The sequence below is a fragment of the Rattus norvegicus genome, chromosome 2 (genome assembly GCF_021556685.1).
Source record: "Rattus norvegicus strain SHRSP/BbbUtx chromosome 2, alternate assembly SHRSP_T2T, whole genome shotgun sequence".
Classification (NCBI taxonomy): Eukaryota; Metazoa; Chordata; class Mammalia; order Rodentia; family Muridae; genus Rattus; species Rattus norvegicus.
The window spans coordinates 211,659,978-211,683,634 of NC_141535.1; the positions used below are offsets into that span (position 1 = coordinate 211,659,978).

General features: G+C 45.8%; 2 long non-coding RNA genes across 2 annotated transcripts; one reads left to right on the forward strand and one right to left on the reverse strand.

Annotated features, from left to right (window-relative positions):
* Positions 1 to 1,818: 1,818 nt before the first annotated feature.
* LOC148006757 (uncharacterized) lies at positions 1,819 to 8,008 on the reverse strand. The gene is made up of 2 exons (XR_015676838.1): positions 7,442 to 8,008; positions 1,819 to 2,804 (listed from the first exon to the last, which is right to left on the reverse strand). It is a non-coding gene; the product is annotated as an uncharacterized LOC148006757 (long non-coding RNA).
* A 2,991-nt stretch (positions 8,009 to 10,999) lies between these two features.
* Positions 11,000 to 16,443, forward strand: LOC103691685 (uncharacterized). Its single transcript, XR_015676839.1, has 3 exons — positions 11,000 to 11,115; positions 11,441 to 13,055; positions 15,951 to 16,443. It is a non-coding gene; the product is annotated as an uncharacterized LOC103691685 (long non-coding RNA).
* Positions 16,444 to 23,657: the final 7,214 nt, after the last annotated feature.

Consider the following 23,657-nt stretch of genomic DNA (forward strand, 5'->3'; position numbering starts at 1 on the left):
AAAAACCCTTAGGACAAATATTGAAAAACGGTGAAGTCTGAAGTGCTTCAGACTAAATAGCACCAGCTCTCAGCTCAGCACGTGAGATCTTGTAAGTCCTTCCGGCCCAGCCGATCTACAGCTGACATGTACATAGGGGGAAACCAGCATAAGAATAACCCAGACAAATTAAGAAAACAAGACTAACTTGTTTGAAGCCACTAAGTTTCAGGGTAGTTTGTTATGTAGCAATTAACTGACACATGCACATACATACCTAGTAGCCAGGAAGCAAGAGCCTTTCAGCCTTACTCTCCCCGTTTGTTGCGTTCCAGTCCTGTCCACATCTATCCAAGCATTTTCAGTATTTTTTTTTTTTTTTTGTCTACACCACACTTCTAGATATCTGGTGTCAGAAATAAGCTTGTATACGTATATCCCTTGGTAATGTCAGTGGTCATATTTTTAATCAGACTGGGGGACTGCATAAAGTAGAGACCCAGATAGTCAGGCAGGTAGTAGGAAACATTTTATTGAAAACTAAAGACTGTGGATTTTATTAACTAAAGGAATTTAGAAACACTGTAAGTCAAGCCACTCGAAAACAGGCAACAAGGGTTTGGGATGTGGCTCAATGTTCTCGTAAAACTATAAAAAAATAAAAAAAGTGTGTCTTTTAGCTCGCTAGGTCCGGCACAGCGGTGCCCCAAGATATCTGCTAGATATCTTGGCGGAAACACATCCCAACTCCTCGGCGGCCCAGTCTCCTGCGCCGCACACTTTCCTACACTCAAACCGTCACATAAAAGAACACACAACACAATAATCTTTGACCCAATTGATAAGATATAATTGCCCACCTAAACATACAAAGCCCAGTACCATCCATCCCTTAAGAACATTTGTAACAACCTGTAAAGGTACAGCATAGAATCTTAACGTCACCCGCCATATTGTCCTGCATTGGTTTCTCTGCCCCCTCTCTCCCTCCTGTCTCCTCCTTTCTCTCCTAGTCTCCTCTTTCTTCAAACTTCTCTCCCGCCCATCCTTCCTTTTCCTCCAATGACAGGCCTCCTTCTATCCTGTCCTTGCCCCTCACCTGTATTTTACAAATTCAATGGGGAGGTGGTTCTGGTGAAGTCACCTGATTCCTAAGTACTTGACTAGGCAGCTGTCCTTGGGGCAGTGGAATTAGCATCAAAATACAGATAACTTCTGGGCAAACCTCAACAGCTCAAAGGATGAGTGCTTTGAGCACAAAGCCTACTCCAAAGCCCTGGGTTCTGCCCCCAGTGCACGGTAGAATAACAGTGCCAGCACTCGGGAGGTAGAGCAGGAGGGTTAGGAGTTGGACACCATCTTTGCTTATATAGTAAGTTGCGAGCCAGCCTGGGATACGTGAGACCATGAGCAGGCGACATTTAGTAGTACGTTCCTCTTCTATTGAGTGTTTTGTTTTGTTTTTATAGAGACCTTCCTTCCTCCCTCCCTTCTTCCCTTCCGTCTTTCTCCAATGCGTATGAATGTTTTGTCTGCATGCACGTCTGTGCACCAGGTGCATACAGAGTCAGGAGAGGCCGACACCCAGGGTTTCGAGCCCCAGGAACTGAGTTACGGATAGTCGTGTACCACTGTGGGGTGCTGGGAACCTAACCCAGGTCCTTTGCAAGAGGAGCTCCTAACTGCTGAGCCATCTTCCCCACCCCTGGATACAGACATTTCTTATGTGTCCACCATCAGCAGCAGACTTTGGACAGATGTTGAAAGACCCCCGAAGGGAGCCCCCCACTCAAGTCTCGGGAAAGACGTGCACCCAGTAGGACACAGACACCGACCTGCTGTAATCACACGAGGAAGATTTATTGTGAGCGAGATGAAACGAGAGCTCAGGCCAGCATGCTGGGGTCGAGACTCATACACCACACAGGGAGTAGAGGAGTTCGACCCCGACCTGAATTTTCACAGAGCTTATAAAGGAAAAAACCACAAACCAGGGGGATCAAGAGGGAGGGAGGAGGGGAATTCCAAAACCATAAACTGCCCATACAATTTAGGACTTTGTGACATTGTGATTAGGGGTAGTGACATTTTACAGGGCCATTGGACCATTGTGGCCGGAGGCTATGGGTCATTGTGGCTGTTCCAGGAAACTTTTCATGCAAGAATGTTCCGGGAACCATTGTACAGCAAGGGAGGGGCGAAAAGTTCATGTTCTCACAGACCCTACCTCTTCTTTTTGGGTAGCTAGGCGGCTTATTATTAATTTTTAATCCTTCATTCCCCACTTCTTCTTTTTTTGTTAATAGTTCTAATCCTAGAACTTCATGGAGAACTCAGCTTCATCTAGCATAACAGCTTGGTATTGTAGTCTTAACATGAGGATTCTAACCTGGACACTATCCAAGCCTATCCACCAAGGTCATGACTAGCTTTTAGAACTTCTAAGCTTATACGGACTGTGATCCCTGAGGCACAGTCCCAAGAAGTGTTAAGAGTACTAACATATGCAATGTTACATCATTTGTAATGGAAATCAAGCCTATCCCACACCTATCTTGATAGAACCCAGGACAAACATGACTGAATTTCCCTCTAGGTCCCAGCTCTCAGCCCCAACAGCTAGTACACGGCTGGTGAGGGCTGAGAATTGACAGCTGTCAGGGTGGTCAGCAGCACCAGGTACGGTCCTTTCCAGCGAGGCTCGAGTGTCTGGACTCAGTGTAGCTGCAACCTGGAACTGATGGGATGTCTCAGGGGTCTCCGGGGCATAGGCTGCTGTCAGCTGTGAGCAGATTTCTTTCTGTATCACCTGTAGGTCTTTTAGCCTGGCACACAAATCATTATTACTATGGCACTATGACATGTTGGTTCAGTAACATCATCTAATACAGTCAGGGGGGCTGAGGCCCCATATAAGATCGCAAAGGGGGTAAGGCTGAATCTGGAAGGGGTATTTCTTGCTCTGAAGAGAGCAAGAGGGAAGGAGTGTCACCCAGTCTGTGCCAGTCTCCATGGTTAATTTGGTCAGGGTCTCTTTTAGAGTTCTATTTATTTACCCTACCTGTCCTGAACTTTGAGGTCTGTAAATACAATGTAATTTCCAATCGACCTCTAAATACTTGGCCACACCCTGGCTTACCTTGGCAACGAAAGTAGGGCCGTTGTCTGACCAGATTACCTTGGGCATTCCAAATCGGAGGAAGATTTCTTCCAGTATCTTCTTGATGATTGCAGAGGCCGTCTCTTGTTTGGTGAGGAAAGCTTCTATCTATTCCTGAAAAAGTATCTACAAGCACTAGGAGATACTTGTGATTATATTTTTCTGGTTTTATCTCAGTGAAGTTCACTTCGACTTTTCACCAAACTCTCTAGGTCTCTTTGCCCTGTTTGCTTGCTAAGCATTCACTTATTGACATACCTTATACTTTCTACTGCCTCTCTGGCTAAAATCTTAAAGTCTATTACATACACTTAACTACTTGGACAAACTTTTTATCTCCTAATTGAGTCCATTTCTGTATTTGGCAAAGTGAGTCTTTTCTTTGTTCTCTGGGAAGTATAGCTTTCCCCTCAATGTGCCATTGTCCTTTATCTTTTAAGCAATTTGGGCCTTTTCTAAGTGAGGCCATCCCTTAGTCCGATCCCAGTTCCCAGTGGCTGTCTCTTGCAGGCCTGCAACCAGGATAGGCTCCTGCATAGCCATTTCCCGAGCCACTTTATCTGCTTTGTTACTGCCCAATGCCACTGAATCTCTTCCCTCCTGGTATCCTGAGCAATGAATAGTACTCACAGTTGTTGGCTTCACCAGGGCATCCAAGAGATGGCAAAGGCATCTGCGGCACTGATGTACTGGGGGGGTAGAGGTTCAGCCATCCCAGATGACATTGTGTTGTCCACCATGGCAGCACCCACTTGTCTCTGACCTTCATTCATGAAGAGAACTGTTCCCGTCTGTGGACAAGGTCCTCGGCTTTCAGCAGGGGTCAATCAGCCAGTCGCAGAGGTCTTTCCTCCACCCATGGGCTTCTGCCAGTACTTGACACTCGTGCTGTGGTGGCTCCAGGTCCGGATTGGGCAGCAAGGTGACCAGATTGTCCCCAACCGGTGGAGAATCTAGTCCATGGCAGCTGACCAGTGGTCCCATCTTTTGGGACACTCTATTCAAAGGCAGAACATCAGCCACTCTATCACAGTTTAAGTCCTGGATTGGGTGATAATTGTTAGTGCCCGGCTGGCAGGAGTGATATGTTCCAAGTAGAACAGCGCTAAGCCATTCGTCTCCCAGCATCAGGTACTGGTGCACTGAGACAGGTCTTAAGCTCCGCATACACAGTCTGTAGATATGCATACACATGGCCTCACCCAGCCATTTCAGCCCACGCAAGCCATTTTGGAGAGCAATTTTCTCATGAGCAAGGGATAGGGGCAGTCAGGGATGACTATGAACTAGTGGGTTACCCGGCCCACGCCAAGGTCCACTGTTCTTCGGGCAGTCCATAAGTATTGTTTGTTGCCAGTAGGCCCCTGTACCCAAGGTCTTTGGATATTGGCCCACTGGAGGGGGGCATAGGAGCACAGAGCATTGGGTCCCTGCATCCACACTTCCCTTCTATCTCTGTACATAGCCAGCACTCTAGGACCAAGAGGCTCTCCAGTGTCCCCTCTTGTTCTTTCTGGGGCAGTCCCTGACCCAGTGTCTCTTTTTTTCTTTGCATTAGGCACACTGATCTTTAGCCAGGAATTCTCTTCTGTTGCCAGGTACTGTCTTCCTAGGTTCCCTAACTACTGTGGCCAGTATATGTTCCTCTCTTGTCTTTTATCTCTCTTTAGCTCTCTAGCTTCCTCTTCTTTTAGTCTCTTTTCTTCCCTAGCTTCCTGCACTCTTTACCTCTTTCTTTCTTTCTTTCTTTCTCTCTGCATCTTCTTCTACAGCTATTAGGTGCTGTCCACTTTTCTGCACAGACCCTGAACCATGCATCAACTTACAATAACTCTCTCAGCGACTTAGCTTAACCCTTCAAGTTTCTGTAACTTTCTCTTCATATCTTTTCCTTATCTTAGCCAGATTGGTGGGGCATTTTCCAGCCCCTAGGAGACCGACCCTTGGAGCCTGGGGGCAGACTTGGCACTCCCTACCTTCAGGCGTCTGAAGAGAGCAGGCAGAAGTGAGGGCCTTCTATCCGTGTCTGGAACATTTTTTTCTTTTTTTTTTCTGGCCTCTAGTAGGATTCCGTCTTTCCTCAGTGGTAAAGAAGACCTGTAACAGTTACTAACAAGCATATCAAATGGGATGGTGAGAAAACAAGAGAATCTTGAGAATAGAGTCTACCGAAGAGGGCAAACAGCATTTAGTCACACAGCTAAACCAGGAGGCCTTTCTTGGAGCAAAAAGGCCATTGTCAGTGTCAGCTCCATGGCTTTGCCTCTCAAGAGAACCAGCCTCCAAATGACACTAGGCTTCTAGTAACAACTAATAACAAAAGGATGGAGAGATGGTTAGAACCTGGGTGCTAGATGCCAGGGGGCTGATAAAAGAATTGTAACCAGTTCACCTGGGGCTATCAGGACCTCAGTAGTAGCCCTTTACCAAACTGTCTCACTGGGTTTAAAGGGGCCAAGGAAAAGAAAACATTAATCCTGACCTTGGCCACCTCCAAGTAATTTAGTGCTGGAGACTGACTCCTCCCTTGGAATAAAGACAGCAGATAAGGCAGGCTTCCTTAAAGAACTTCTCTAAATGAGCACTCTCCTTCTGTGAGCAAAAGTCAGAAATTCCTTTCCTGTTCTTGTTTTCCTTATAGCCCCACCTAGCTCTCAGCCTTTTTAGATTATTCTTCTGTAGCATTTCTAACACAGCCTGTCCCTTTTTTATAGCCTATTAACAGCATTTCTGATCTTTTAGGCAGCTAAGCACTAAGTGTCATACCGGCTGAAACTCCGCCTTTAAGATTCTTTGCTCCCAAGCAAAATTTAAATCCTTTTCCAGCTTATCTCAGCTGTCCACCATGAGATTCCCAGAGATCGCGAACCAAGGTGTAGTAATTCACTAAGAAATCTCTCTATAGTGTTTCTTTTTACCTTAAGCCTTTTCCTTTTAAACAGCTCCTGAAGAGCCAGAAAAATTGGGTGAGACTCGAGAAGTCCCCATGCTCGCTGCAGCAGCTCCGCAGCTAATTTCGCTCCCCTCTACTGTGTGCTGCGAGCACAAGCACAGATAAAACACTATTTTAAAAATTAACTTTGGCTATCAACCAACACACCGCCACTAGAGCGGGGTCCATAAGATTAAGTTTCTTACTCACTAAGCATTAAGGGGACCAAGTAAAACTCTTCGATGAACAAAGCAAACAGTTTCATGATTTCAAACACAGTCGTCAGTCCAAGATTTTAAACACGGTCGTCAGTCCAAATTCAAACACGAAACAAAAGTCAAAAAAACACTGGACAATACCACAGAAAACAATCCAGACAAACAAGACCAAGACAAAGCATCCTATAACCAATTTCCACAGATGCCTGGTACCTTCAGTACCTGGCCCAAACTGCAGCTTAACCTTAGCTGCTTCCGGGATACCAAACACAGAAACAGAATACAGACAACAGACACTAACACATCTAAGCACACTTGTCCGTGCCTATACTTAAATAGGCAGCCGAACTCGACCTCCAAAGTCACAGTCAGATCTTTTTGACTGTCCGTTGCCGGGTCCTCCCGACAAAATTCGGCTCGAGGAACGTTTCTCACGCGTCCCAGAGCCAGGACCCAACAAAGGCTGACTCGTGGAACGTCTCTCACGAGTCCCAGAGCCTGCGCGATTGGGGCGTCCCCCGGTGCGCTTTCTAAAAAGGAAAAAAAGAAAGAAAAAGACTATTCGGAGTAGGAATCCTTCATCTACTCACAGGCGCCATTTCGGGGTGGGGAACCTTCTTCCACCCGTGCACAGGGCAGGAAACCTTCTTCTGCCCAGACAGTGCACTAAGACTCTCGTGCACAGGGCAGGAATCCTTCATCTGCCCAGACAGTGCACTAAGACCTTAAACCGGTACCGAAAAACACAGACTACAGGACTTATTTCACACACACTCACACACACGAGCACAAACAAAAGAGAAAAAAAAAACAAAACCGACGTCGACTTCGTGTCGACCAGAGGCACTGAAACTGATCGGCAGGTTGCAGACCTTGCCTAACAAACCGGTCGTCAAGGAGTAAAGTCTCCTCTGGACCTATCAGATGGGGTTCACCAGGCGTCCCTGGTCCCCCCTTGTCCTCCTGGGACGTCTCCCAGGGCGAACGGACGGTGGGTACCTGGACACGTCTATCCCTATCCACCCCGCTCTCCTTCCTGGAGCGCGGTCTCACTGAGCGTCCGCAAAACCGAAACAGCGATCGCACCAGATTCCCAGACAGAACATAGACACAGACCCAGACACAGCGCTGAGATAAAACAGAGAATCTTACCTCCAAGTGGGTCTAGGACCCCTGGGTGGTCGCGCAGATCCCGGACGAGCCCCCAAATGAAAGACCCCCGAAGGGAGCCCCCCACTCAAGTCTCGGGAAAGACGCGCACCCAGTAGGACACAGACACCGACCTGCTGTAATCACACGAGGAAGATTTATTGTGAGCGAGATGAAACGAGAGCTCAGGCCAGCATGCTGGGGTCGAGACTCATACACCACACAGGGAGTAGAGGAGTTCGACCCCGACCTGAATTTTCACAGAGCTTATAAAGGAAAAAACCACAAACCAGGGGGATCAAGAGGGAGGGAGGAGGGGAATTCCAAAACCATAAACTGCCCATACAATTTAGGACTTTGTGACATTGTGATTAGGGGTAGTGACATTTTACAGGGCCATTGGACCATTGTGGCCGGAGGCTATGGGTCATTGTGGCTGTTCCAGGAAACTTTTCATGCAAGAATGTTCCGGGAACCATTGTACAGCAAGGGAGGGGCGAAAAGTTCATGTTCTCACAGACCCTACCTCTTCTTTTTGGGTAGCTAGGCGGCTTATTATTAATTTTTAATCCTTCAATGTGACTGGTTTGTTAAATACTGACAGGACATAATACTCAGGAGCCACTTCTGCCCCGACACCTACTGTTAGTGCTTTGAGGCAATGATACCCTCCTTTTCTAAACTTGGTTGCTAAGCAGGCCTTGGTGGACTTCATTAAGGTATATTTTCTCTTCCCAAGGGTTTCAAAGATAAACTCCCTCCATTTGGATGGTGTACCTTTAGCACAAGTGAAATGTCACAGAAGTGCCAGGAATAGGCTGAGAACAACAGCGAAATCTCCTTGAAAAATCACTTTCCCAGGGCAAGAAAATAATTGTCACAGATGTCAAGGCAGTGTGAGTTCTTCAGTGAGGAAGGAATAAGTGACTGGTGCGGGCTCAGAGGGGGAAGCATTCTAATTCTTGCCTACCCGATGGCTTACATGCTTTCTAGTCCATGGTTTTTAAAGATTTATTTATTTTATGTATGTGAGGGCTCTATCTGCATGTACCCTGCAGGCCAGAAGAGGGCATCAGATCCCACTACAGATGGTTGTGAGCCACCATGTGGTTGCTGGGAATTGAACTCAGGAACTCAGGAAGAACAGCCAGTGCTCTTAACCGCTGAGCCATCTCTCCAGTCCTCTAGTCTATGTTTTTAAGTATTCATGCGATTATTTTTCTAATCCATGTCTGTCTCTGTGTGTGTCTGTCTCTGTATGTCTGTATGTGTGCCTGTTCACATGTGTGAGCGGGAATAGGAGCATGCCAAGTCACACGCTCAAAGGGCAGAGGGACGGTCTTGAGTCCTGGTCCTCTCCTCCACCTTTTGAGACTGGGTCTCTTGTTGTCTGCCACTGCAAATGCCAGGTTAGCTGGATCATAGACATCTTGAAAGACCCACCCCATGAGTCTTAACTCAGAGTTGCAACAGGCTTGAACGAGCTCAGGCACGCCCAGATACCTAGGGCCGAGTCACTGTGAAAACTAACAGACCATAAAAGGAAAGGAATGCAGAACAGACCAGGAGTACCACTCACAGGCCACCTGGCAGGAAGAGATAAGCCCCCAGCCCCCGACATCCAGGACGTCCCAAACCTGCCAATGTGTGTAGCTATACCTTATTACCTCATCATGTGAAATAGCCAATCATATGTGAACATGTCTATGTGCCTCGTTTGAATCCACCAATCCCCGTAACTATGCATCTGCTTCTGTACGCCCGCTTCTGCTTCCCCAATCCCTATAAAAGCCCCATGCTGGAGCTGCTGGGCGCGCAAGTCCTCCGAAGAGACTATGTGCCCGCAGGTACCTGTGTTTTCCAATAAACCCTCTTGCTGATTGCATCCGAGTGGACTCGGCTCGGTCATTGGGCGCTTGGGACTCCTCCTGAGGGAAATGTCCTCTCTGGGGGTCTTTCAATCTGAGGATTCTCCCATCTGCCTCTCTTACTCCTCAGTGTATGGGCACCATGGTTACAGACGCAGAGGTACCATCACGCCCAGCTTAACACGGGTGCTGGGGGTCTGAACTCAGGTCTGCAGACCTTTGCGGCAAACACTTTTCCACATACCATCTCGTTTGTTTGAGATGTGGCGGGGTGGGGAGGGGGGTAACCTCACTGTATAGCTCAGGCTAGCCTTAAACTCATAGAGATCCGTCTGTCTCTGCCTGCCCAGTGCTGGGTAAGATTAAAGGTCTGTGCCGTCACACCCTGCCATCCCCAGCCCCCAGGCAATCTGTACTGCTCTTTGTGAGTGTAGGGTTTGAAGTGGGTTTCGTTGGTTTTGTTTTGCTTAGTGTACTATGCCGGGCATTGAACTCCAGCCTTTTTCCATGCCAGACAAGTGCTCTACTGATAGGCCTTAGGAGAGAATCTCCAGATGGGATACAGACTTTGTTTCACATTAAGAACATTTGTCAGGGCTGGAGAGATGGCTCATCAATTAAGAGCACTGGCTGTTCTTCCAGAGGACCTGAGTTCAATTCCCAGCACCCACATGGCAGCTCACAACTGTCTGCAACTCCAGTTTCAGTTGAATCTGATATCCTCGCACAGACATACATACAGGCAAAGCACCTACGAACATAAAATAAAATAAAAATAAATAATTTAAGGAAAAAACCCCACTCAGTCAGACTCAGGTGTTGGGATTTTCAGGAGGGGTAGGCAGTGGTGTCTTGGTGAAGGAAGTATGTGACTAGGTGTGGGCGTTGAGCGTACACGGCCTCACTGGATCCCAGTTCTCTCTGCTCTTCTTCCTGCTTGTGCTTGGGAGGTGACCTCTCAGCTTCCGGTTCCTGCCGCCATGTCTGCGGCGTGCTGCCCCGCCTCCAGTGCTTCCCTGAAACACGATGGACTATTTTCTCTCTGGAACCGGAAACCAGAGTAAACTGTTCTGTCCATACGTGCTTTTGGTCGTGGTGTTTTATCACAGCAACAGAAAAGTAAGTAACGCGCCAGCTTACCCACCAAACATCGAGCTTTGCCTCGCCTGCCTCACACACACTCAGGACAAAACACCTGGAGTAGCCAGTCGGGCAAACCCATCTCCACGAACCTATTCTGTAATACAGAGTAGTTCATGACCCTCCTACCATGTTCCGCTGAAAGCCAACAGCACGTCTCCATTTCATCTGCGAAGCAGCCATAATCACACAGCTCTGTCTTCCGTCTCAGGCTGTCTGTGAAGATGGTGTAATCTGATATAAATGTGTATGTGCACCTATGTATGCCTATGTGTGAAACATCACATAGATTATTTGTATCCAGCGTTATTATCATCCCAGTATAGACCCTAGAGACGGTCAGTTACAAAACAGAAACAATTCTCCCCATCCCCTTAAATCCCATACTTTCTGGAATACCTTCAACTCCAATTTCCTGGCAGCCTCCCGCTTCTTGCTTCTGCTCTGTCCAAGTGCCGTTCTTCTCCCTTCACAACCAGATGTGGGCTTATCCATGCCCACTGCCAGGTCTCTGAGGCAGACCTTTTTTTTTTTTTTTTTTTTTTTTTTTCAGATGGCACCAGAGGCCCTGGCCTAACTTTCTGGCAGATCAAACTCATGTTTGGCTTGTGCTCGCCTTATGACCACACTGTCTGGGCTTGACTGAGGAAGATCTTGAGCTTCAGAAAGGTGAGAGAAATCCAGGCAGGCAGGCCTCAGACACATTCAATTACTTATGGCTTTACATTTTAGAGATGTTTTAAAATATATCTTTTGTCTTAAAATTTTATTTATTTATTTATTTATTTATTTATTTTTTACTTATTCACTTTACATCCTGCTGGTCACACCCTCCCACAATCCTCCCATCCCCCTCCCCTTCTCCTCTGAGCAGGTTGGGGCCCCCTAGATATCCCACTACCCTGGCACTTCAAGTCTCTTTGAAGCTAGGCACTTCCTCTCCCACTGAGGCCAGACAAGGCAGCCCAGCTAGAAGAACATATCCCATGTACAGGCAACAGCTTTTGGAATAGCTGCTGTTCCAGTTGTTCGGGACCCACATGAAGACCAAGCTGCCCATCTGCTACGTATGTGCTGGGAGGCCTAGGTCCACCCTGTGTATGTTCTTTGGCTGGTGGTTCAGATTCTGAAAGCCCCAAGGATCCAGGTTAGTTGACTCTGTTGATCTTCTTGTGAAATTCCTAAACCCCTCAGGACACGCAGTCCTTCCTGCTATTCGTCCATACGAGTCGCCAAGCTCCATCCACTGTTTGGCTGTGGGTATCTTTTCCATCTGAGTCAGCTGCTGGAGCCTCTTAGAGGACAGCACTTCTGTCTGTATGGTTCTGTCTGTATGAAGGTGGAGGAGAGGTTGGGGGAGAATGGAGGTACCCCTGGGAGAACAGACTGCTGGGGGTGGGGGCGGGGTGGGGTGGGTGACCTTAAACAAGAGAAACACAGAAGCAGCCTAGGCCTGCAGGCTCTAGTTCCCCTGCTGTGATAAGTAGGGGCAGCTCAGAGAGTTAGAGGTTAGAAGCTGCTTGCTTCTTTAACAAAGTTGTTTGGAAAATGATTTAATTTAGATTTGGTTTAATTGCTTTAAAGATAGACTAATACTCTATTTAGTCTTACAGGGTACCCATATTCTTTGTACATGGGCTTCTCCACAAGGATTGTGGGTTAAAAGTCCTAGTTAGACAAGCTGCCAGCTTCTTACTGACAGGTACTAATGGAACTGTGATTAAGTTGGTTTTTATAGTTAGGAGAGGAGAGTACAGAGTTTGTCTGAATCACGTGGGGATTTTCACCCTTGGTTCTGAACTAAGATAGGGAAAATTAGTCACTGACTCCAAGTAGAGCTGGTGATATTTACAAGTTAATGAGGTTATTAAAAATGGAAGTCTGTATACCAGGCAGGGTGAATACAGACATATATTATAGAGTTAATAATAAATAAAAATCTGAGGCTCTGGGTAGAGAGCTTGACAGATCAATGTATTTTGGGCTAAAGTCTTGGCTAAATAAGTTGCTTACTTCTTATTGGTATTGGAATTGATAGAAGGTGTTTAATTTGTTTTATGAATTACCCCGCTAAAGGCCATATGGCTCGACAACACCAGCTATCAAGGGTTTATGGTTATCTTTGATATTTACCACAATGGGAAGCTCAGGTTATCTTAACATGGGCTCCATGGGAATTTTGGGTTAATTTCCTGTTATGACAGATTAGAAAAGCCTAAACAGTTTACACTACTGTTCGGCTGACTTCTTTTTTTTTTTAAATTGTTTTCATTTTCATAATGGGTGTCTTGTTATATTATTCCTCTGGGAGAGAGTGCAAGATAGAAACTTTTCTGGTTATAGACTAAAGAGCACGATATTTTGGGAGAAAGGTTTTGTCTTTCTGTTTTTAAAAAGGGTGATTAGGCTCTGGACACCTTCCAGAGTTATATGGATCAGATTTGATAAAGGGAGATAGCCCAAAAAACTAGATTCAAGAGAATCAAACAAAAAGATATCTTGATGATGCTAAAACTTTGGCCTTGAGTATTATACATTGCAGAATGTACCTGCTTGGATTCCTGATCTCAAGGACTTTCAGCTGGGTCCAGTCAGCACAGACACATCAGGTACAACATTTGTTCCATTTTCCCTACCTCCTACCCCCCAGAATATCTCAACACCCACCTACAGTTTGAAGAAGTTATTAAAGAGTCATCGCCCTGACTCCCTGAACTGAATCAGGGGGGCTGAAGGTGGTTATTCTAAGGTTGTTTTTATGAGGAATTTAGAAATGGTCATAATTTAATGGGGAGGAATTAGCTAGATTGATTTGTACAGCCATAATTTCATTTAGTAACTAAGCTAAATTCATTTCTTTCATTTCTTTTTTTTTTTTTTTTTTTTTTGGTTCTTTTTTTCGGAGCTGGGGACCGAACCCAGGGCCTTGCGGTTCCTAGGCAAGCGCTCTACCACTGAGCTAAATCCCCAACCCCTCATTTCTTTACTTTAGAACAGAACTTATTTGTTACAAAATTTTAAAAGTACAAGGTTTGGACCCAATTCTTCTATTGATGCCATTACAAAATTCTGAGTTAATTAAACATAGGAATTACGGGCCAAATAGCAAATTCATAGCTCCTGGTTCACCATTAGAGTGTTTTAAAAATATTCTCGTCAGAAACAGCTGAGAATAGTTAATGGACAAAAGTCCAGATTACCTTATATAGATACATAGTTTTCAAAAACGTCAGATATCCACAAAATATAACTTAAAACGATTTATCTTTTATCTGCTCCTAACTGTTCCCCTTTGGTGGACGTAAAGAATTGAGCATCTCTACCTCCAGGTGAGGAAAATCTTTGTGGGTAGGCAGCCACTGGGCAGAAACTGCCTATTTCACCTATAGACTAATACTGTCCAAAAAAGGACACATTATGCAGAATAGTCGACTGATAATCTTTGCCTAGCCAAAATTATCAGCCCTTCAAGATCTCTGCATTTCAAGGGTCTGTCAGTTGATCCTGGACCAGAAGGCTGAAGCCTTGCGCTCCCAGTGGCTAACTGGAGAACTGTGTTAGTGGAGATTTGTCTCTACAACCTCTCCGTTCTGGAAGCCGTGTTAGGCTTTCTATGTTTATAAATATTTGATCATTCTCAGATTTCTGATGGGGTTGAAGACTGATTATAGTCTCATAGCATATGAGGCTGTTTAACTTTGATAATACATATTTAACTGGATAGTTATCAGATAGTATATGAGCTAGCCAGGATATAACGTAGGTTTGAAGCCTTTCTTAAGCTGGAATAGATAACTAAATGCCCTGTTTAATTGATGAAATGTTGGACTGGGTGTTAGGGATATTTTATGCTTTAAAATTACAAAATGATAATAGTTGTGCTCAGCTGACATCCGAGAGAAAAGGTTTTTAATTAGACAGAAAGGGTGAAGTGTAGGTTGATGTCATTATGCAGGTGAGGGCAGGCACAAGTTCGATCAAGGCCAAGACTGGACAGTAAAAGAATAAGGTGGGGACAAAGTTTTTGTAGGGAGGGAGATAAGGAGAAGGAGAAAAAAAAATCAAGACAGAGTAGGAAGATCCAGGTGGACTGGATCTATTTTGTCTTGTCTAGGTGGGTGGTTTAAATCTTTATTTAATTGGCAGTGAATTTGTTGTATGGATGTATTTAGGATTGGGAATTTAACACATAAATCTAATTGCTAAATTACAAGTTTCTGGAACTTTGATTTGCCGGGCTAAAGAGGACAGTGTGTGAAAGAAACGGCTGAGAGGCAGTTGGAATGTGGTGTGTGTGTGTGTGTGCGCACCAGGCGTGGTAACTACAGTCTAGGGGACCAAGCAGAGAAGGCGGCTAAAAGGGAGATGTTGCAGTATAATTAAAAAGGCGCGGGGCTGGGGATTTAGCTCAGTGGTAGAGCGCTTACCTAGGAAGCACAAGGCCCTGGGTTCGGTCCCCAGCTCCGAAAAAAAAAAAAAAAAAAAAAAAAAAAAAAAAAAAAAAAAAGGCGCACAACCTGGTTCCCTAGAGTTCCCACTCCTCGCAGATCCGTGCACTTTAGCTGTTTCTCTGTCAGCAGCTTTCACACACTGTCCCCTTGGAGGGTTATTACCAGGCCTGAGACTCATTGCATTCTGCGGGCCACACTAGCCCCAAGCATTCTACAGCCTAGCACTGCTTCCTGTCACAGACTCTGCTCATACTCCCAACAATCCAGTGAAAACATGACTAAACAAACTGTAACCCAACAACCAGATTTATGTTAAATACTCAGTGTACAATACATCCACACAATTAACTTGGAACCAATTGATAAGGATATAGACCGCTCACCTAGATAAGATAAATTTGCCTATAGACATCCATCCCTTAAGAAATATTCATGGGTTGGGGATTTAGCTCAGTGGTAGAGCGCTTGCCTAGCAAGCGCAAGGCCCTGGGTTCGGTCCCCAGCTCTGAAAAAAAAATTAAAAAAAATGTAAAAGAAATATTCATAACAACCTGTATCTATGCAGAGATACATGGCAAAGACCCTTTATGTCAGCCTGCATGTTGCGTCTCCCTTTCAGCTCCTCCCTCTCCTTCTAAAACCTCTGTTCCCGCCTCCCTTTCTTCTCACCCAATGACAGGCCTTGTTTTATCTTGTACCTGCCTTCAGTTGCATAATGACATCAACCTACAGGAGACTGCCGGGAGAGGCCGGGAAAGGGTGGCTTGCAGACCCCATGGTAGAGTAGTAGCAGGAGGGAGCAGATCTGACTCCAGGGAACTGACAGAAAAATGTTCCTTTATTTAATTTTTACTGCAACACAGGAGAGCAAGTGACAAGTAGAAATATGTCCTGAATGTGGGCAGCATCACCCACTGAGCTGGGGCCCGGATGGGATAAATGTTGGGGAGGAAGCCAGCCAGTATATGTGAGCTCAGCTCTGAGCCAGTGTGTTAACTGTTGCTGCTGTCGTCCTGGGCATCCGACTCCAGCTTCTTCATCCCTTCAATGTAGACTGACTTGGACAACTCTCCTTCAGCCTGGGCTTGAGACCGCATCATTGTGCCCCCTGGTTCTGAGAAGCCTGCAGGGGGCCACTGCTGGACAATTCAGTTTCCTATTGTGCAAGTCACTTGAATAAAGCCAATAGTCTACTGGATCTGTTATGAGAGACGGCCCCAAGGCACGGACATATTCTCAGCCTGAATCCACAAAGCCCAGGATAGCAGAAATGTCAAAGCCAGTACCATGGTCAAACGTTTGCAAGAGACTCCAACAGAGCTGCTGGTGACGTGTCCCTTGAAAGAAAGCAGTAAGGGATTGTGTTGTTCACGGTGTCATTCTGGGCCCTCAGAACCCCGGATGCCCCTGGGTTCGGTCCCCAGCTCCGGAAAAAAAAGAACCCCGGATGCACAGTTGGCCCCTCCTGGTTCAGCCCCCAGACATGACAATTAGTTGTGGGTTTTTTTTTTTTCTGATTTTATTAATTTTATTTGTGTGTATGAGTGCTCTGCCTACGTGTGTAAGTGTGTAGCATATGTATACCTGGTGGTGGAAGAGGCAGGACACAGTATAGGATCCCCTAGGGCTGGAATTATAGACAATTGTGAGTCCCATCTGAGAGCTGGGAGCCGAACCCCAGCTTTGGATAATATTAACCACTAAGCCATCTCTGCAGGCCCTCGCTGTGAGATTTGGGGGTTTTGTTTGTTGTTTGTTTTGAGACAAAGTCTTACTGGGTAGCTCTGATTGTCCAGGAATATGTAGACCAAGCTGGCCTTGAACTCACAGAGATCCTTCTGCCTCTGCCTCTGCCTCTGCCTCTGCCTCCCAAGTGCTGGGACTAAAGGTGTGCGCCACAATGCCCGGCCTCTAGATGTGAGATTTTGAACACATTTCCATAACACTAACTGGGTCTAAATATTCTCATCTATAAAATGAGGGAAAGGAAGAAGGACTTGTTCTGTGGTTTATTATCAAACTTTAATGATTTAAACAGTATACTGGCCTGCCTTTGGATCCTTTTCCCCTGCTGGGCTGCCTCCTCTGGCCTCAATGGGAGAGATGTGTTTGGTCCTGATGAAACTTGATGTAGCAGGGCAAGTTGGCACCAGCGGCTGTGGGGGAGAATCCTCTTCTCTGAGGGGAAGTGGGGGATGGGACGAGGGAGTGGGAGGGTAGGACTAGGAGGAAAGGAGGGAGAGGGACTGTGATCAGGATGTAAATTGAATAAATAAATGAATTAATGAAAATAAATAAATAAAAATATAAACAGTATCCGGGCGTATGATAAAGAGTCCATAAATATTACTTACAATATAAGTTTTAAAAGACCAGATATCACTTTATGAGGGAAGGATACAAAAACTTCAAATGGTGGCTGAAAGTGTAGCTGAGTCGTGGAATGCTTGCCTTCTGTGTACAGATACCAAATAAAAGGAAAACCCTTCCCGTTTACAACTGCCATTCTCGGGATTATCTCTACTGATGGTATGCATGCAGAAAGAAATTAGCAAAAAGGACCTAAACTCTCCCACAGGACAGGCCTGCTTGCCAGGTTGCCTCTCTGCTGGTGCCTGGGAACTTGAATTTTGTTAGGGTTCCTCCTGCCCTTGGTGATAAGAGGCTGTCTGTGCCTAAACTATGCAAACAATATGCTTTATGCTGAACACCTGCTTTCCTCCTGGGAGTCTCAAATTGGCACCTGTGTCAAGCAAGCAGAGGCTGCCTGTGTGACTGCCCCCTCAATAAAAACTTGGATGTGGAGTCTCTAATGAGTTCCCTGGGTGATAAGATTTCAAACAGTTTCCACATGGAGAAGTCCTTGCCTGAGGTTTCATTTGCGTCTGGCTCTCTCGGGACAGCACACACACACACACACACACACACACACCACACACACACACACACCACACACACACACACACACACACACACACACACACACACACACACACCCGGGAACCTATGCCTAGGTTTGCCCAGAGCTCCCCCTCTATGGTCTTTCTCATTACTGAATGTGTAGACATGTGTTTCCTCGCAGTGAGTCCTCATCCTGACTGGGGTTACACATGTGTCCTGGAACCTCTCAACACAATGCTGAACTTTTTACCTCAAAGAACAAACATTTCAAGGGGAAACAGCATATTACCTAATCCAGTGAAGATAAGTGAACATGTTTTCATAAAAAGACTCAAATATATAGAGTCTGAAAACTTTTTTTTTCAGGTGTGGAAGGATGGCACTGGGATCAGGAAATCAAACCCCAGGGCCTTATGCACGCTGGGTAAGCACTCTCTCTCAAAGTTCCATTCCCACCTCTTGGAAGAGCTATTCCTAACTGAATGAAGGATACAAATGCCACCAAGTTCGGTGACTTTTCCTTGATATGATAAAGTCATCAGGAGCCTTCAGGACCTTAGGGTTTAACCGCCTTACATACACTGAAACAGAAAGTGGCAGGGCTATCATTCAAATCGTTTAGGTCGTTATACACTAAAAAGCTTTCTGGTTCTGCCCCACCCATATATGACTTTTTCCCTTCCTCCTCCTTTTCCCCCTCCTTTTATGAGACAGGGTGTCACAACGCAGCCCTGACTGACCTGGACCTCATATGTAGATCACGCTGGCTTCATATTCATAGTCAACCTCCTGAGTGCTGGGATTATGGCTGTGCACCACCACACCTGGCTGCAACAACGGCTGGGTTCGTCTGGAGTTCTTCCCTTTACTTAGTTCTCACTACGCTTCACTCGACCAGCTTTTCTACTCAAGTGAAGGGAAATTGCACGTTCAGTCACAAACCCCGTGTGTCGTGGGAGTTCTGGGCCGATGTGTCAGATTGTGAATGTGCTATCACGTCTGTGTCTGTTTGAAACGCACTCAATCAGCCAGAATTAATTGAATACCTTCTTTCGTGCCCAGCAGACTTGTAAATTTCTTTGGTTGGACATGAATCCTGCAGCTTATAAGTCCTTGTTAGAAAATCCTCTGAAAATCCTGCTTTCTCCTCTTGCAGAAGAGAATCAACAAACCACGTGTTTGGCAACGTTGTGCTAGACTTCATATCCAATGTGCTAGGTATAGGTGTTGTTTTCTTTTCTTTTTTTAAGATTTATTTATTTATTATATAAGTACACTGTAGCTGTCTTCAGACACACCAGAAGAGGGCATCATTACAGATGGTTGTGAGCCACCATGTGGTTGCTGGGATTTGAACTCAGGACCTCTGGAAGAACAGTCAGTGCTCTTAACCACTGAGCCATCTCTCCAGCCCCCTGGGTGTTGTTTTCTATCTCTTTGATGGAACGCAGCATGGGAAAGAAAAGCAAACCTTCATTTTACAAAAGTTTAATAAAATGGAACTTTTTTGAGGCTGACCTGTCCAAGCCAGGGGATTACAGCCACGAGCTACAATTCCCAAAATGGTACTTTTCTCCAGCTGGTAAAATTTAAAACACTGGGAAAAAAATAAAATAAACAGTTTCATGCAAGGCTCTTCAAATCTGGCCATGGGCATATTCTCTTGAGGGTGAGCCAAGAGATTGCATTGGTTTGCCACTCACTGGTCTGCAAGCATTTGTCTACTCTGGAGGGGACTGAGCCCTCCAGCTCTCCGTAGCCCCTCTGGTTCTCATAACTGTGGTTTGCATTACCGCTGCAGCTGAAGGCCCCTTCTCTTTGAGTGCTGACAGGTTTCAAGGAAAGGCTGGGCCAAAACTGTTTCTATTTTCCTCTGCAAGTTCCGAACAGAGACATTCCCTGACGTCCTCGTGCCTTTTTCTTAGGCAGCTCGAAGCCTCCCTTACATAAATTGGCAGAAATGGTGGAGACAGATAATAAGTGCATCCAGCTGTAACAGGAAGTAAACACAGTTAAGTCAAACAATGTTTACCTACTGAGCACAGGCGCTGCTCCCTAGCCTACACCCACGTCAGGAATGAAAGAGGAAAGTGTAGGGTGCAGGCCACCAGGAACAATGGCTGCCTATCTTAGTGCTCTTTGATGACGGGAGGCTGCTGGGACTGGCTTCTGTAGGGTTGTTGTGAGCTGGGGAGGAAAGCTGTTGGGTCTCCATGATCTACCTGGTGCCAGCAAGAGGTCTGAGGATGTTGTCCTTGACTTTTAGAGGTCCCATCTCCTGCTGCTGCCTTTTCTGCATCTACTTGATGATTACCCTGTGCTCACCCACTGTCTCAACTTGAGGCAGTTGAGTCGGCTTGTCTGCCTATGACCTCACCTCCACCTTCTTGGAGAAGATGTTTTTCTAGACATGTGTCTGCACAGCTAATGGACACACTTCTGATGAGGCTCTGACCAGTGCAGTACGGGCAAGGAGGACATGTACAACCTCTGGGTCAAACTCTTGGTGTCTTCTGTCTGTTGTAAAGACAGACTCAGTTCAAAGCCAGCTGGCCTCCGACATGGGATCTGCTCACCACTCATATTTATCTTAGGTAGACACAGTTAACTCTTTCTTTTCTCCTGTTCTTTCCTTGGTCTTCATGTGGCCGAGATGCAGCAGGTGAAGTCACTGTCTTTGACCAGAGAGACAGGACCTGAAAGCTGAAGAGGGGTAACAACAGCAGAGACGTCTGGGCCCTGACCCCCAGAGCGGGAGTGATCATTAACCCTTGCTAGACCGCTTCACACTTCCCTGTAAAAGGAAAATCTCTACTTTGTTTGAGCTATTCTTAGATTGGGCCTTTGACAGAGTCTAGAACCTAGTGAGATGGTTCAGTGGGCAAAGCACTTGTTCCTCAAGCCCAAGGACCCAAGTTCTAGCCCTGTTTCTCATGGAAAGGGAACCTGACCTCCACATATGTACTGAGTCATGCCTCTTCCCCACATGTCTCACACACGCGCACAATAGAAAATAAAATAAATAAACATTTTTAAACATCTAAAACCAAACTAATAAACCCATTTTCTTATGTTCTCTATATCTGAGAAGGAAAATGATCACCTTGTCACTTCTTTTTTTTTTTTTTTTTTTTTTTTTTTTCCGGAGCTGGGGACCGAACCCAGGGCCTTGCGCTTGCTAGGCAAGTGCTCTACCACTGAGCCAAATCCCCAACCCCCACCTTGTCACTTCTAAATTTACCAGACCTCAGTTGAACTGGCCATATGAGAATTTTCATTTCTAACACCAGAAACTTTGGTCCATCTTCTGCATTCTGGTTAGCTAAACTAAGAAGGGAGAGTCAAGGGACACAAGCCTAGTTACTGGGCACCATGGGGAGGGCATTTCCAGAAGAAGGTCATCTATATTACTGACCTCTTCTCTCTCTCTCTCTCTCTCTCTCTCTCTCTCTCTCATCTATCTCTATATCTATCACTACATCTACATCTGTCTCTATATCTCCATCTCCATATGCATCCCATAATTAGTCAGGTCTCCTGGGCATGTGACATGAGACTGGAATGGCTAGTGTTGGGTGACCTCTTTCTCTCATGTAGATCTTCCAGAACATGTGGCCGTGTAAACGATGATAACAAGTCCCAACCCCTTTTGGTCAAGAATATTCAAAAAAGTGGGTATTCGTGGAATCTTAATTCAGACATAAGGAATGTACATGAGACCTGTTTGACAGAAGAAGGTTTTAGATGAAAGGAAGTTACCACCAGCGTTGATACTTCAGCCACTTCAGCAAGGCCACTCAGCTTGGGTAGTGTGTAGCATGGTTCTGCAGGCTGGAGTTCTGAGAGCAGAGTCCCTGCAGAGCTGGGCTGTGAGGAGAGGCATGCTCTCTGCCCACAGACTGCAGGTGTCTCTTTGTGTCATCACCAGGTGGAAAAGGAGCCACTTCTTAGAGAGTACGCAACTCAACCACCAGAGTCCCATTCTCAAGACCCAGTGACTTCCTAAAGGCCCAACTTCAAATACTATCACACTGGGATTAGACTACAATGTGAATTTAGGGGAGAATGGGCAAAAATTCATGGACCCTCCCCAAATGTATGCAATATCCTGACAACCAGTCCCACCAGCTCCAAATCCTTGACTCATTCCGGTGTCAGTCCTTAAGTCCAAAGACTCATTTAAATGCCATCTAAATCTTATATGGGTAAGACTCTAGGCACATCCTGAGGTGAAATCCCTTTCCTTCAGTGAACCTGTAAACCCAGTCAGCTGGGTTACTTTCAAAACAAAATGGCCACCTACTCCTCTTCTGAAGGGAGATAAGAGGCAGAAGGAAGAGGTGAAGGGTCTTGAGCAAATCCCAAACCTAGCAGACTAAGAACCACACATTCTCAGAGCTGAAGAATGACCTCTTCCGATGCCTTTCTTCAGTCAGTCAGTGGTCCTTCCTTTGTGACCCATTGGGGTGCCCTTCTAATCCCTTAGATCAGCTGGGATGGCAATCTCTCAACTGCAGCTTCCAAGACTGAGGTGCTGCACTTGGACTCTCAGTGGTAGTGCCTGAAAGTCCACTACTTTGAAAATAGTACATTTTTGCCTTCCAATAGCTCTAAGGCCTCATCAATAAAAGCCACAGAACCAATGATGACTTCTACTTCTTCTTCCTCCTCCCCCTGTTCCTCCTCTTCCTGTTCCTCCTCCTCCACTTGTTCCTCCTGCTCCTCCTCCCCCTCACCTCCTCTTCTTCCTATCCCACCTCCTCCTTCACCTCTGTCGATCTCCTCTTTGAAACAGGATCTTGCTATGTAGCCCTGGTTGACCTGGAACTCACTAGATAGACCAGGCATGCCTCAGATGTGCAATAATTTTCTCCCTCTGTCTCACAAGATCTGGAATCAGAAACGTGTACCACCATGCCTGTTCTGAGACAGGACTTACTATGTAACTCAGGATGACTCTGAACTAACTTCCCACCTCAGCTACCTAACAGAAATAAACTCCCGTGCCCAGTGTGCACCATTCACTCTTACACAGATATTCCTATGAACTTGGGCTATGTCAGTTGGCCACACCCTAAATGACTGACATCTGAGCTTGCTTCCTTGCTTTTCACAGAGTGGGTAGGGCCAGAATTTTCTAAATCTTTTACATTCTAGTTCCCTTTGCTTAACAATTCTGGCTTCAAATTTTTTCTTCCTTTTCACATTTAACTAATAGGACTGGAGCCTCTTTTCAGTGCTTGGCTTAGAAATCTATTCAGCTAAATAGCCAATTTCCCCTCTTCTCAGCCTCCCAAAAAAAAAAAAAAAAAAAAAAAAACAATAGAGCACAAACACAGGCTCTGTGCTTGGCAAGAATTGTCTTTTCCTTATTGGCCAATAACAGGTTCCTTTCTTGGAGACCTGATCATACTGGGGTACCATCCACCCATTTGCTGGCTGTAGTGGTTATAACTCTCCAAGAAGACACTTGGCAGCTTCTTTTCTTTCCTTTCAAAGGCTCTGGGAGACTTGACTTTAAAGTCCCTTCTTGGCAATCTGGACTGCTGAATCAGTCTCACCTAGACTATCCTTTACCTGGTTCCAAAGCTCCTTCAGCACTGCTAAGTGCATACACAGAACCAACACACTTCTCAGTACCAAGTTCCATCATAACGCAAGTCACAATGGCAAAGTACCCCAAAGCTGAGAAGCTACCAGCCCAGTGTCTGATGAGGATTCCTTTGCATTTAGAATTCTAACTACATAGCACACACACACACACACACACACACACACACACACACACACACACACACACACAGAGAGAGAGAGAGAGAGAGAGAGAGAGAGAGAGAGAGAGAGAGAGAGAGCGCTAAT